We start from the raw sequence: 15,403 nt of genomic DNA, 5'->3' as shown, positions 1-15,403 counted from the left end.
CATGTGCTCCTGTGTTGTCAGAAGGGAAGACAGACCATCAGCCCCGGTTCTAACGCCACCTTCCCCTTGCCTGCAGTCTCTTCCTCTTGGTGTTGTCGTGAAACTCCCACCAGTCTGTGCTTCTTCCTGCCCACTGCCCTCCATCTGTACCTTCCTTTCTTTTATCTTCTCCATCTAAAACTGCATCTCACTGTAACATGGGACTTTTTGTTTTTAGTACTTTTAGCACTTTGTCAAATATTTTATTTTCTATCAAAAAAAGCAGGTGAGGCCCTGCCTGGTGTGGCTCAGTGAAATGAGTGCCAGCCTGTGAACCAAAGGGTCACTGGTTTGATTCCCAGTCAGGGCACTTGCCTGGGTTGCACGCCAGGTCCCTGGTGGGGTTGTGTGTGAGAGGCAGTCACACATTGATGTTTCTCTCCCTCCCTCTAAAAATGAATAAATAAACTCTTTTTTTTAAAAAAGAGTTTATTTATTTATCTTTAGAGAGGGAGAGAAGGAGAGAAACATCAATGTATGGTTGCCTCTTGTGAGGCCCCTGCTGGGAACCGGCCTGCAACCCAGGCATGTGGCCTGACCGGGAATCAACCTCGATCGTGTGGTTCGCAGGCCCGCACTCAATCTGCTGAGCTACACCAGCCAGGACGAATAAAATCTTTTTTTTTTTGTTAAAGCAGGTGAATCAAACATTGGTCTCTCCTTTAGGTTTTCTTTAAACCTGATATAAAGTTGCCTCAGTGGAGAGCTCAACTATTAATATATTTACAATGTTTTATTTCTTAAACTGGATGGTAGGTACATAGATTTTTTTTATTTATTGACTGCTTGATTTGAGAGAGAATGATTTATGCATTCATTAGTTGCTTCTTGTGTGTGCCCTGAGTGGGGATTGAACCTGCAACCTTGGCATATCAGGATGACGCTCTAACCAACCGAGCTACCTGGCCAGGAGGGTTTTGTTTTCTTTCTTTAAAATGCAACTTGCTTCTACAGATTTTTTTCAGGGAATTTATTATGGAAACAATTCTCTTTTTATTCTCATCGGTTTCTATAATACTTAAATTACATTAATTACAGCATCAAGTAGAGATATCATAAATAGATTTGGGAACAAAAGTAACCAATTCTGCCCTGGCCAGTGTGGCTCAGTGGGTTGAAGCATTGTTCTGTAAACCAAGAGGTCATGGGTTTAATTCCTGGTCAGACCACATGCGTGGGTTGTGGGTTTGGTTCTGGTGGGGCGCATGAGAGGCAGCCCATCAATGTTTCTCTTTCACATTGAGTCTCTCCCTCTCTCACACTCCATTCCCTTCTCTCTAAAATCAATCAGCATGCCCTTGGGTGAGGACAGAAACGAAACACCACCATTTTTAGTAAACATTCTGCTTAATCTTAATCTGCGGGAGTTTGCAGAGGACTAGATAAAGCATTCGTGTGCTGGGCCCTCAGTCAGTGTTTCTACTGGGAGAATGGGGTGTGTCAGTGAATCAGCTTGCCATTACATGGAGGTCACTTCAAAGACAGTCTACCATATTGTAATTTTACTTGTCTCATCTTCCCCACCAGACTTCTAGTTCCCTGACAGTAAAGACTAGTCTTATTTGTATGTGTTTTTTGTTGTGGCCCTTAGTGTTTGGTGCAGTACCTGGCATATAGTGAATGCTCAGTAAAAGTATTTGTTGAATGAATCCATGACCAGAGGAGCCCATATTGACCTCAAGTGAATTCTGATCTTATAGTAATCTTCACACTGTCTTTGCAAACGTCAGGGTTTGTATGATCGTTGCATATAATTTATTCTTTCATCGGTTTTTCTTCTTCTCATTCCCACAGTCTTGAGTCTTTCTCTGCTCTGTGTCAACTTCCTTCTATTTATTGTGCACTGCAAGCTACCTGTGTCTATCATCATTCCATTTTCTTGACAAAGATGCAACCCCCCCCCCCACCCAAAAGTAACAGTTTTTGCTGCAATGACACTTTGCACAAAGAGAGATTAGAGTCCCAGGAAAATACAAAGTAGTTCCTTAGTTCTCTATTCTAGAGCTTAACCAATCCCAGGAACTGAAGTCTTCTGTTTCTTCACAGAGGAAATATGACAAAGGCAGTGGCTGTACAAGCTTCCTTCATGGGCCGCCCTCCCCACTGCCTCATCCAGTAGGCGGGAGCAACCACTTCTGGAGGTGAGAGGGGAGGGAGGACGAGCTCCGCAACCCGTTTGGTCCACCTAGCCACAGAATCGTGGTTCCGAGAGAGAATTGTTCGGTTCCAAACTGAACAATTTGTACAGTTCCTTCCGTGCGAAAGGCTTTAAAACAAAGCAAGCCTACGTAGGATTGAATGCTCAGGTTATAAAAATTACGCTCTTTTGATAGAAGCCTGTAACCTGTATTTTAAAAGAAGCTACTTGTAGCTGAATAATCCTACTGATCCCAAGATCCTGTTTCTGTAGCTAATAAAAGGTATTATACATGTACGTTTAGATGATTTTTAGCTTCCAGGACCGTGGCAGAGTTTATTAAAAATGTAATCACTATCATTTATTGATTATTTACTGTACACTGGGCACTGTGTTAAATTCCACATTTTTTTCATTCATTTTTCTCATAGTAAACTCTGTTTACTATATGAAGCTCTGTTTCATAGTAAACTCTGTTTAACACTGTTTTATAGATGACTCAAGTAAGAGGGGCCGAGTGGGGGGACCTGACTTGTTCTCGGTCACACAGTTAGTGCGCAGCAGAACCGGGGGGTCTGAACCCACGTCTGTCTAACCTTAGTCCAAGGCCTTAGGCACGGGCACTGTGCCCAGGGTCCCATCGCACACACTGGAGCTCTAAAATTGCGACTTTCGGTGAGGGATCAGTGACCAAGCATGACCTAGGTCTTCTGAATGTTGTATCAGGAACCAAGGGGATGGTCTGATTAGACAGTTGTACCTTCTTCAAAAAGCTTCAGACACGTCATTTTTACTGCGGGTGGGGACAGAAGGGTGTATTTCTAAGATCTTTACATGATAAGCAAATGAATTTTGAGTTCTTTTGAACATTCATTCATTCAGTAAGCTCAATGCATGTCTTTATGTGACAAGCCATCCTATTTTAATTTCTGAGACTTGGTGTTCAGGGTGAATTCATGTTGTATATTTACGAAGACAATGACAGCTCTTTGAAGATAATCTTAAGTTCAACAGGAAGGAGCACAGGGTTTGAGTTCTACTTTTTTCAAGCTGGCTTCATCTGGGACAAACTTGTGATTTTTCTAGAATTTGGTGCCAGTGGGACTTAAAGTAATAAAATCAGTACAATTAGATTAAATAGGAAATGAGAGTCTTTTATGTACAAGGCTTTAGCTTAGGTAACAATTGGTCACTTTTCTGGGAAGTGGTTGCTAACATTACAGACAGCCGGCAGTTACTGGTTGGCCTCATTCATTGCATTGTGTCCCGGAAGAAAAGCAGGCGCTTGTGGCAAGAACTGCAAAGATAATATTATTTTTCCTAGCTTTTATCCTCCTTCCTATTTTCTTATGATTAATTGGAACTGTTCAGCATTTATGGAGAACATGATATAGCAGACACTGTGCTAGTTTCTGGGGCTGTAGATACAAAAGAGAACTCTCGCCTTTAAGAAACTCACAGTGTGGTAGAGGAAAGGCAACATTATAACACAGGATAATAAATGCTCCATTGGAGCTAGTGAAGGCTGTGTGGGAACAGAGACAGGATAGCCAAACCCTGCAGCCGGCATAGATGAGGTCAGGAAGGCTTCCACGGGAGAGGATGCTTGACTTGCATCTTTGAGGAAGAATAAAAGTAGAGGAGACAAGGGCGGAGGAAAGCGTTCTTAGCAGAGGGAGCCGTGAAATAGTGTATATAGATTGGAGAATGGCTGAATGTGTGGTATGGAATGAGCAGAGATGTGGGACATGGAGCTAGAGAAGGATTTATGGATCATGCCCTGATGGGCGCTGTGGGCTGTGCTGAGCATTTAAACCGTCCTGAGTGTGGCGGAAAGCCATTAAAGAACTTTAAGTAGGGGAGTAGCATGGTCAGATTTGCTTTTTAGAAAAATGACTATGGCATCAGTTTGATGACTTTGAAGAGATTACGTTCGAGTTAGAAAGATAGAAGGTTGTTATGGTTTGGAAAAGAAATAGTGAGAACTTGTAACTAAGGCCAGCTTGCCGTGGGGATGGAGAATATGGGAGAGATTCGACAGATAAGTAGGAGGCAGTCTCAAGTTTGGAACCTAATGCATAGTAACTAATTTGTCATAGCAGGGTGAAACTAGAGGAAAAGGAGGGACCTGAGACGACTATCACAACTTCACGTTTTATATTTATACTGGTGCCATTAGTCAGCAAGAGCAGCAGAAGGGGAGGGACAGGTTTGGTGAAGAAGATGACACATTGAGCTTTGGGTGCCTTGAGATGCTCGTCGGACAGGTGGAGAGGACCACGTAGGCAGTTGGGATATTTTCGGAATATCTGAAGTTTCGGAAAAATGATTGGTCTGGGTATGGTACTAGTATATAGAGTTGAGAGTTTTCAGTCTGTGTGTTAATGTCTGCTTTTGTTTTTGCTACTTGATTAGTATGTAGTAAAAAGCAGATTGGCCATAAAGCTAATTAAGTTTAATCTTAAGTGCTTCCCATGCATGGGCCTTGGCAAGGGCTCTTGCAAATGTGTACATGGTTATGTTTTTGTAAAATTTGCAAAATCCAGATATTTTATACAGGTGGTCAAAATTGTTCTGTTGCCACTTTGAATTACTCACTCTTCTTGTGTCTGTGATGTTGGAGTGGTCCCAGGCGAATCCAGCTGTGGGGCAGTTGAGCTGGGGATACATTTTAGTTTGCAGTCATGTCAGTGTGTAGTTACTGCTGGCCACCCCAGTGTGGGAATGCCGTTGAGAAATGCCCTGTGCGTTGTGCCAACTCCCCTGCAGTGGAGGCACAAAGATGAGCGCTGGCGTTGTGTCGGGAAGGGATATGTCCTAACACATCTGGCACTAGAGTTACGGAAATGGGAGAGGATGAAGTGTGTGCAGCTAGAAACTGGTCAGCAGAAAAATACTACACTTATCTGATTCTATTTTAGCCTGAAGGGCAGCCTGATACCAAGACTGACTCGCAAGAAAGTTTATTTGGAATGGGACCCCAGGGAGAAGGAGTTCAGGTTCAAGGACAAGGGAAGAGAAATAGGAAAGAGGGAAAGAAAATTCCAGGACGTGACAGCACATTGGATACAGCTACAGCTACAGGCAGCAGGTGTTCTAGCCTACCTAGGGCCTTCTCAGGAGCCTAGTGGGATGCCCAGAACCGCCCGCTGGAGCACGGAAGGGGGAACCACCCTCCCATGGGCATGAGTTCCTCCCCATCTCTGGATCGCATGTGCAGAACTCTAGAGTGGGTTGCAGGGGAAGTCGAAGGCAGACCTGAGAAGCACACCGAGCTGTACCGTGAGCAGGCCGTGTGCTTGCACTTGCTCAGGCACGAACCCAGCCCGAGCCTGTGTGGAACTGGTTGCTGTGCTAGTGGGGGGAGTAAACTCAGGCCTGGGGGATTTTGAGGTGGCGCTTAAAAAGATGTCTGATGTTGACAGATTCTATTCTCATTCATTCGCAGTCTAAATAAACATTTTCTCCTGTTAGGGTGATATACAGTAGTGCAGTGTATACAGTTGTAAATCTACGTTCTTTTTCCTTATGGATGAGCGTCACACAAACTAGACTGTCAGAATTGTCTCATAAGACACAAACTTGTGATGGCACTGTAAATCTTGGTCACCATGCTGCTACCTGTTCACTATCTCCGCAGAATTTTTCTATGTATATACAGTTAATATAGATGGGGACATATGTTTACTATTCAGTTCTTTCTTAGTGCATTTGGATAACTTCATGAAAATTTGAAAAACTTCTCAAAAGAATATGTAGATCTTTGATTCTTTTAAAAAGCAGCATAATATTCCATTGTGTGGCTACCCTAGAATTTATTTAACCGGGCTTCTATTGATAGACATTGAGGTAGTGATTTTTTTCCCTCATAAAAATAGAAAAACATCTGTCTTTTATTTTCTACACACTTTAAAAAAATACTGGGGGAAGGATGAAAATGGGCAGGTGAGAAGGAATTGGGAAGGAATTTGTAATAGAGGATGTTTGGCTTTTGAAGTCTTCGGATCACATCTTTTCTCCTCTAATGACAGTGATGTGTTTCTAGGGACAGGAAACAGAAGAATAAAGTGCTAGGACTTTTATCTGGGCACAGTGAGGAAAACCTCAAAATATTTATGCTCCCTTCATTTATTTTTTCACTTTCTTTTTTTAAAGTTTTAATTTAACTTATTTACTTTTAGAGATGGGAAGGGAAAGAGAAAGAGAGGGAGAGAAACTTCAGTGTGTGGTTGCTTCTCCTGTGCCCCTCAGCTGGGGACCTGGCCTGCAACCCAGGCATGTGCCCTGACTGGGAATCGAACCAGTGACCCTTTGGTTCACAGTCCAGTGCTCAAGCCACTGAGCCACACCAGCCCCTTTCATTTTTCTCAAGTTTATTGTTTGCAGGGGACAGGGCAGGGGGAAGCAACGGGGGGAAAACTGGCACAACTGTAATTGAACAACAATAAAATTTTAAAAATACATTGGATAGGAATTTGAACCAGACAGCTTTTAATTTTCCCTCCAACTCCAGGACTCGGTGACTTTGGATAATTTTGATAGTCCTTTTCCTTCATATCACATGATTATTAATTATATAATGATATAGAATTATTAAGTTATATTAACTGTATAATAATATATAATAGCAATTCTGCATCCTCATTCCAACTCAAGGGCACCATCAGGAAGGACTTCGTGGAAAGAGGAGATTTGAGTGAGGAAAGAGGAAAGAGGGTACGGTCTTTCTGTTTTTAACAAAACCAGCCCTCAGTTTCACCTTTAAGCAAGTGAAAAGGACCTGACAACCTCACCCTTCCCCTTTAAATGCTTGCTCCCAAAGCAGGTGCATGGTGTGGTTTGACCCCGTCGTCTAACTTGGGTAATTGTTGTTCACTGTGGGTATCACAAGAGGACCCAGCTTTTTATGTGTGTCTTTGTGTAAATACCAGTCTTGTCTACATATATTGTAGAAATCAGCCAAGAAATTAGTTTCGTTGAAATCAAGAGCTTTGGACTGGAAAACAAAATATTATTAAATAAATGATTATTGGTCCAAAACTAAGATGCGAGGAAGAGAAGAGCGAATTATAGAATCAAACCCTGATATTTAGCCTTAGTAGCCGTCTATTTTTGTATTTAAAATCTCCTGTTATTGGATTTGTTGGGCTGTCCCTGATCTGTCGGACTGTTGCCTCCCTGGTACAGTCAGTTGTCCATCCTCACCAAGGCTACCAGTCCGAGGGAAAGACAGAAATAGACTCACTGGCTCTAAAATAACCCCACGGTTCTATAGACAAACTACCTGTCTCTTGGGAAAGAGGAGAGGTTCCCATCGTCTCAGCCGAAAGCCATCTTTTGTCTTAGCCATGTTTTCCATTGCTGATCATTTACTAGGAAAACATTCCAGCGAGTGTACAGGGAGAGTGACAGACCACCAAAAAAGATGAAGTGGAGATGCCCGGCATGCCTCACTATTTATGAGAAAATATTTCCCCGAAAGATGGGAAAACTCAAGTCTTTAAATACTCCGGGAGAGAGGAATAATGGAAAAAACTCTTCAGCTTCTGTTCTGTTGGTTCACGAGATTTTCTCACAAATCACTGTGATGGGACGAGCCACATAGTGACTGGAATCTCTGTGAAGTGACTCACTTGGGCTTCTGGCTGAGGTGCCCGACGGCAAGGCTGAAGCAGCAGCAGGCGGGGACCGAGCTGGTAGTGGTGTGGGAATGCGCCCCCCCCGCCCCCCCCCGCACTGTTTGTTGGCCTGGAACTCGGACTTTGGTGGGAGGACCTGAGGGCCGTCTTGAGTGGGGTAGGGCCCTAGGGTGCCTTGAAGTAAATAATTTGGCTTCTTGTCTTTTAAGTCCAGCCACAGTTTAGTCTAGGTTAATTTAGTCTAGGTTAATTACCCAAACGATTACTTTACTTGCTATTTCTACAAGGAAGTTCATTGAGCAGGTCTCTCTGGCACAGTCTGCAGATATTAGCTCATCTTTGTGGACATTCATTGTCTTGGGTTTGGGAAGTGAAAATGTAATTGAATCCTAATTTTCTTTTGGTATCTGCTTCCCAAATCCCTTTGTGTTGTGGTTTCTGAGTCTGTCAGTCATGGTTCACAAGCAAAACCAGTGGAAGATAGACACACACAGGCCACTCATTAGGGGATTTACTGTAAGGAACAGGCTTATGTATGCAATTGTAATGTGAGACATGCCAGCCTCAGTAGGGCAGGATGTCAGGAAGGGCTGGTCGTAAACCCGCTGGAGCCCATGGGCGTGCTCTGTAATGATCAGGTGCAGCTTCTCTCCCTCGGGAGCGGAGGGGACTTGACTTGGGGTGGTGGACACATAGTGCGATGTACAGGTGATATGTTATAGAACCGGGCACCTGAAACCTGTGTAATTTTATTAACCAGTGTTACTTCAAGAAAGTCAACAACAAAAAAAGCAAGCCTGCACCCTGTTTCAGAGACCTTCCAGCTGATTTAAGTCAGCCCCTCCCAGGCATCACTTAAAACTAACCTATCAGGGACTATGCACCTGCAAAATCCCTTCACAGCCGCTCCAAGGTTAGTGTTTAATTACTGGGGAATGCTACCCATCCAAGTGAACACATCAAAAAAATCCATCATGGCCCTGGCTGGTGTAGCTCAGTGGATTGAGCACAGGCCTGCGAACCAGAGGATCTCGGTTCGATTCCCAGCCAGGGCACATGCCTGTGTTGCAGGCCGGTTCCCCGCAGGCCAACTCCCAGCAGGGGATGCGCGAAAGGCAACCATACATTGATGTTTCTCTCCCTCTCTCCTTCCCCTCTAAAGACAAATAAATAAATAAAATCTTAAAAAAAAATCCGTCATGTGAGAAGCCAGAGATGCTGCCTGGGGGACAGTCCTGCCACAGAGGTGCCTCTGAGCCTGCACAGTCACGTGGCAGCCTGCTGTGTGCGTCTGCCCCGGGGAGGCCTGGCCTTGTCAGGCTGGACCCCCCTTCTCGAGTTTTCCAACGTGCACGATGTGCAGCTAAAAGCAGTTTTCATTGCCTGAAATGTTTTCCTACTGATTGACATTTAGTGAGCTTTTCAATAGTTACTTAAACTTAAAGGCTAAAGCTCAGAGCCATTGTCAGTAGAAAACTAAGCCCTTTTCCCTCTTCTGGCAGCCCTATAATATGGACGGTGGCACATTTAGAGATGTCCCAGAGTCTCCTTATCCTCTCCTCATTTTTTTTTTGAATTCTGGTTTCTTCATTCTATACAGGTTGATTGCCTATTTCTTCCTATGTTCCAAATCGTTGATTTGAACCCTACCTTCTTCCCTTCGCTGTTGGTTCCTTGTGGATTTTTTAAAATTTCACTTTGCATAGCCTTCATTTCTTCCCTTATGCATTTGCCATATTTAGTGAGCATCCTTATCACCAATGTTTTGAACTCTGTATGTGATAGGTTGGCTATTTCTGTTTTGCTTTGTTCTTTTTCTGGAGTTTTGTTCCGCTCTTTCATTTGGGACATGTTTCTTTGTCTCCTCGGTTTGGCCGCCTCCCTGTGTTTGTTTCTGTGTATTAGCTTTGACTCCCTGTTCCATTGTGAGGGCAAACCTTACGTTGTAAGGGTGGACCCCTTAAAGCTAAAGGGGTCCACCAGGGCAGGGCAACCTGCTCCAGAGCTTTGTGGTGCTGTATGTTGGAGACAGGTCAGAGAGGGAAGAATGCCACCTGCTCGGCTCTCATCCTGTTTCCGGTCACTCCCCCTACTTCCTGTGTGTGATGGGTGCCCTTCTAACTGCTGCCCCGGTGCTGAATCCCAGAGTGAGTGGGTTTGCGTACGTTATAGGATGGTGTAAGTCCTTTAAATGGACTCTCCTGAGAGATCAGCGGTTTCTTCCATCGCCCCATCCCCACTGGTTTTTACAGCCAGAAGTCAAGAAGCTTTATTTTATTGGTGCTGGAACCCTGGGCTTCGGGTCTGGCCTGGGACTGGGATCACTCGCTCTCTAGGTGTCCTCTGGGTTTTTATCTGCTACACGTGAATGTGGGACTGCCCGTTCCTCTGGCCACCACCACACCATGTGGTTGTCAGACTTCCATACGGTTTGATTTTATAGCAGTTCTGGCTGTTTTCAGTTTTGTGGTTAGTTGTGATTGTTCTTATGGTTGTGCAAGGAGTTGAAGCGTGCCTGCCTATGCCTCCATCTTGGCTGGAAGTCAATAAAATAACATTTTAAAGAGATAAGGAAACAATCATAATTCCTTTAAACATTAATTTTTTTCTCTCTCAAATATTTCCATTTTAGGGTTGTAGAATAAGAAACTTAGGTTAAGAATGACAAGGTCGGGGTAGGGAGAATGGAAAGGTGGAAACAAACTCATCTTAAATGTTAAGAACCAGGTATTTATAGCAAATAGCAGAAAGCCTGTGACAGGGAGACAGGTTGCCCCCTCTGGGTGCAGCCCTGGGGGCTCTGTGCCTTGTGCCTGGGACTCTGCAAGTCAGTCACCTTTGGAGAAGGCATCTGCTTTGCTTGTCCTTTGGGGGGGGAAAGTGCTTTTGAGGCTGAGTATCTCAGTGAGTGACTGCCTCCTTAATTTCAGAACAGGCTAAGGAACAGCAGGCCCATTCCCTGAAAACTATTATAATCTATTAAATGAATAGATAAATTCAGGGTTCTGTCCAGGAAATGGTCCTGTTAAGAAATGGTATCTTAAGAGTAGAGGTATCAGAAAACCCCCTACTCCTACAAAAAAACTAATGTTTTAGGAAACCATGGTCTCATATTCCAGCCCAGGAAACCTCCTGGTGGATATGACCTGACTGGGAGTGAGGTCCTGGGCGGCTGAGCTGACTCCCACGGGCCTGGAGGGCAGGCGCTGTCCTGTTAGGGAGATTTGGGGCTGCCACTTACTGGTTGGCCATTGGAATTTTTGGGAATAGTAAACCTTTTGGTAAAAAGGGGCTTTTGTCTCCCAGAATAGCAACTGTTATCATCACTTAAAACCAGTAATTTCTATATACAGCAAGTGCTTCTATATATATGCTCCTGTATTGTTTATATAGGACTATTTTAAGATCTGTGTTACATTTTTCTGGTCTATTTTATGGTGGGAAAATTCAATTGGAAAAAATGCACTTAGCTCTGATGGAGATGGTAAGGTAAAAAATAAATACTTAAAAAAACCCATGAAGTTTGTTGTTTTCCTTTTAGCTTCAAACAGGACAGAAATAGTAAGGTGATAGCTCCCTGCATCCCACTGCACTGCTTCTCCTTAAGCAGATGTCACCAGCATACTCATGTCGGTACTGGTCTGTCGCTGCAGGGACCAGAAGACCTGCAGGCATGGCTGTATGAGAACTCACCCATGTACTCATTACAACAACCTCTGAGAAAATGGCTGGATGTGTCTGTGTAATGTGGCTTATAATTCAGGGTTTATTTTTCTGTTGGTCTTGCAGCTGTTGAATTGAGAGGAAAATGGGTAGGGAAAGGACCTATCCCGCTATCGAGAGGAATGTGGCGTAGAGACCTAGGCACTCCCAGAGCTCGGATGTGGCAGTGGCTGGCTGGCCCAGTGGGTTGGGGTAGGGCAGTGAGTGAAGGGACTGGGCCACTGTGATTCCTGACCTTACCCCCTAGGAGGGGGGCTTCTTCTACCTGTTCTGCAGCGATGAGTAAAAACCATGGAGATCATGGAGAAAATCAAATCATTTGATTGGCTGGACAGTGAAAACATGAGAGGTATATAGAGACCGAAGGATGGAAGGATGGTCTCTTTGGGCACTGGATTCCAATGGCCTTTAAGAAATTTTTTCTTCAATTCAGTTGTTGATAGGAAATGAACACTTCTGAGTGATTTGAGTATGTTGTGCTTTAGTAAGTTTTACTTTTGTGTATCTCGGAGTAGGAAAGAGACCGAGTGTTAGGTGCTAGACTTGGTGGGGGCTGGGGGTCAGCACGGAGTTCGTGAACTATCAGGGAGGCCATCAGCCTACGGTCCATTGAGGCACAAGTGTGTAGGCGCAAGTGTGTGGGTGGTAAGTTGCTGGGTGAGGAGTCCTAAGGAACAAATGATTGCTCTTCATTTCAGAGGTTTGAAGGCTACTGTCATGCCTCATCCTGTCCAAGTTTCTGTTCTGGCTAAACGTCTGTCCTTTTTATTTCTTCCTTATGTGACATCATTTACTTACGTATCTTAGACGGTTCTATCTCCTCATTTTGCCTCTTATAAAATACAGACCTGAACATAATACTCCAGATATGGCTAGGTATAGTAGGAGAATTGCTTCCCTTGTTCTGAGGCAGTATTGCCACTCAGTGAGCATGAGACATGTTGCTGGATCACCTGTATCCTTCAGGGCCCTGCTCTCCACGAATGGGCGGGGCTGGGGAGAGGCCACAGGAAGGCCTGTCTTTGCCTTTGGGACCTGCAGCTGCTTAACCTCCTCAGCCACTTCTCTTACTGCTCACTGTTCCCTGCTCCTGGCTCCCTCCCCCACCTCCTCTCATTCACCTTCTAGTCCGTTGTTCTGTAGTCCTTCTGGGTGGTGGTTTCCCCGCGTGTACTTTTCTGTGTGTGTGTATGCGGATTCATTCAGTCTTCATTAAAAAGGGAAGAAAAAACAGTGTGGAGAGAAATGAGGGAGAGAAGCAACAGTTCTGGGAGTCTGAAGCACGGCTGACTGGAAATCTAATGGTATCATTTTCAGGAGTGGGAACTCAAAGGGGGAGGCGTCATTTTGGAGAGGACTGGCCAAACTGTCCTAAGGACACAGGCCTTTTCTCTCTGGGTAAAGCTACCTGCCGGAAGCAGGCCGGTTTGCGTCTCCCCGTGAGAAGCAGGAAGGGCTGTCATAGAAATCACTGTGGACAGGAACTTGGGCGTGGCACTTCAGTGGTAATAAATTCATCTTGGACCTTTCTTATCTTGAGCATGTTTTTCCATCAAAATAATCCACCGTGACCTTTTGGCTACATTTGACACTTTAGATGTCTTCTTGAAACTGTTTGGGTTTTGGTTTGTTTGTGTGGTCACCTCTCCCCCCGCCCGCCCCCCACCCCCGCCCCCGGCCCCCAAGCTTGGCTTCCCAAGCACCCTTTTCCTGTATTCTCATTTTCTCGTTACCCCCACCGGCCATCTGTTCTCCATCTCCCTTTTGGTTGTGTCTCATCTTCATGATCTGTGGGGCATTGGCATGGCGCAGGCCCGGCACGGGGACCCCCTCTGTATGCACACCCGCTCCTGAGGCCATCTCCCTGGTTTCTGGCAGTTTTCATCTGTAGCCCACATTTCTCTCACTCTCTGGGATTCTGGATTTAGGTGTGTAACTGCCTACTTGACATTCCCACTAGGATGTCTGGCATCACACACGGAACTTGTCTAAAACTGAGTTGATTTTTTCCCCTCCTGAATAGGGACCTTCCACCGTCTGCCTTGGTAGATGGTAACTCTGTCCTTCCTGTTGCGCTTAGTGTCTGCCTTGACTCTCCTCTTTCTCTTCCGCCCCACGTTCGCTCCGTCTGCAACACCTGTCGGCTCTGACTGTACATCCGGAATCTGAGGACTTCCCATCACCTGCCCTCTTACCTCCAGTTCTAGCCACTGTCGCCTGTCACGAGGGTGACTGGAATAACAGCGGGATGTCCCCGTTCGCTGCTTCTCCAGCCCTTCCCCACTGCCATCCTCCTCTCACCAGCTGCCAGGCCTTTTCTCTCCACGGCAGCCGGAGCGGTCCTTTTCAGACCTGACACAGATCCGCCACTCTTCTGCTCAGAGCCTCCCTCCAGTGGCTTCCCACCTCGCAGTGAAAGCTAACGTCTTTGTAATGGTCCCATGATCTGCACACCGTCCTTGTTCCCCCACCCCCACCCCCTCTGTTCCAGCCACACTAGCCACCTTGCTTTGCCTGACTTTTCCCAGCCCCTGATCTGCTTCATTTGGCTCCTCAGTGCCCTTCAACTTGGCCCAAATGTCATTTTATTATTCATTGTAATTGTGCCTCTGCTTTTTTGTTCTCTGCAGCACATTTTCACAGTCTGACACGCTTTCTTATTGTCTGTTTCCCTATTATATGTGTCTCCCACTAACACGTTCCTTGTGAGCCGATGCTCTGTTATGTTCCCTGGGATGTGAGCCTTTTGCAGAGTAGGTGTCTGGTGAGTGTCTGAGTGAATGAGTGAATTTGTGTGTCTAGAGTTCACTGAATGTCCAGTTGATACAGAAGTTTTATGAGGTTTATTGGAGTCAAAATTTGAGGACATGCCCAGAAGCAAAATCTCAATGGACTGAAAAAGTGCTGCAGAGAATGGGCACTTCAGCAGTTTATTTTATGCATTGGAATCAAGGGAGGAAGTAAGGAGGGTTACTTGAAATCCATGGGGTAGATTAAGGAGGCGGGAGAGAGCTAAGTGGGGAAGTCTCTAGAATTGATCAAATGCGGAAGAGAGCAACACTTCTTTTACACTGGTGGAGACAGGATAGGTAATGATGAACACAGAGACAGTATGTGGGGAACCAAGTAACAATGAGGGGTTCGGTGGTCTCGGGCACTGATGCCTGCGGTTTTGCCTTTGTGGGGTCTAGACGAGAAAGTGACTGACATTTCAAAGGTCTATTATCCTAGATGCATAAGAACAATGGACAGGGCTCCCTTCCGGTAAAGAAGACCTCCTTCGCTCTTGAAGTTATAGGTGGGAGGCAGGACTCTCCGCCGCGCCCTGCCCAGTTAGGACTTTAGGATCAGACCATCCTGTGTGGTTACATTTGGTCACTGAGCTCTCCAGGCTTGTCATGTCCTCCCAGTCCCCCACCTCTTCATAGCTTGTCAGGTTTGGTGTATGGCCCCCTTTTCTTTTTAAAATTGTTTTCTTTTTATTTATTTTTAGGTGGTGGGGGGAAGGGCAGGAAGAAAGAGGAAGGGAAACATCCATGTGTGAGAGAGAAATGCATCAGTTCCCTCTCATATGGCCCCAGCTGGGATCCGGCCCACAACCCCGGCATGTGCTTTGACTGGGAATCGAACCAGCAACCTTTTGGTTCATAGGCTGGTGCTTGAGCCACTGAACCATACCAGCATGGTCCCTTTTTCATTCACATTACATAACATTGTATTTTACGGATTATAAATTATGTTCATATACCCTGTCTCACTTGATGGATTTGTTTACTTTTTGTAAGTCAGTCTAAATCTAATTCTGTTTAAAGTGCCTGACTTCCTTCACTCATTTCCTTGGGAGATCTTAAGTATGTCCATCAAA

The 15,403-nt window shown here is 45.1% G+C and overlaps 1 protein-coding gene across 3 annotated transcripts in view; it reads left to right on the top strand.

Moving 5' to 3' along the window:
- CNNM2 (cyclin and CBS domain divalent metal cation transport mediator 2) overlaps positions 1-15,403 on the top strand; it is a 139,276-nt gene that overhangs the window by 90,537 nt on the left and 33,336 nt on the right. Inside the window, exon 2 of one of the 3 annotated variants that reach the window (XR_005069106.1) lies at positions 2,086-2,180. The exons of the other annotated variants lie outside the window; for them this stretch is intronic. The gene's annotated coding sequence lies outside the window, so the exon portion shown is untranslated. The remainder of the gene's footprint in view (positions 1-2,085; positions 2,181-15,403) is intronic. 3 annotated transcript variants of the gene reach the window in all.

This window comes from Sturnira hondurensis, unplaced genomic scaffold (genome assembly GCF_014824575.4).
Source record: "Sturnira hondurensis isolate 20B ecotype Veracruz unplaced genomic scaffold, ASM1482457v3 Scaffold0014854, whole genome shotgun sequence".
Taxonomy (NCBI): Eukaryota; Metazoa; Chordata; class Mammalia; order Chiroptera; family Phyllostomidae; genus Sturnira; species Sturnira hondurensis.
This window is presented reverse-complemented; position numbering and strand designations above follow the sequence as displayed.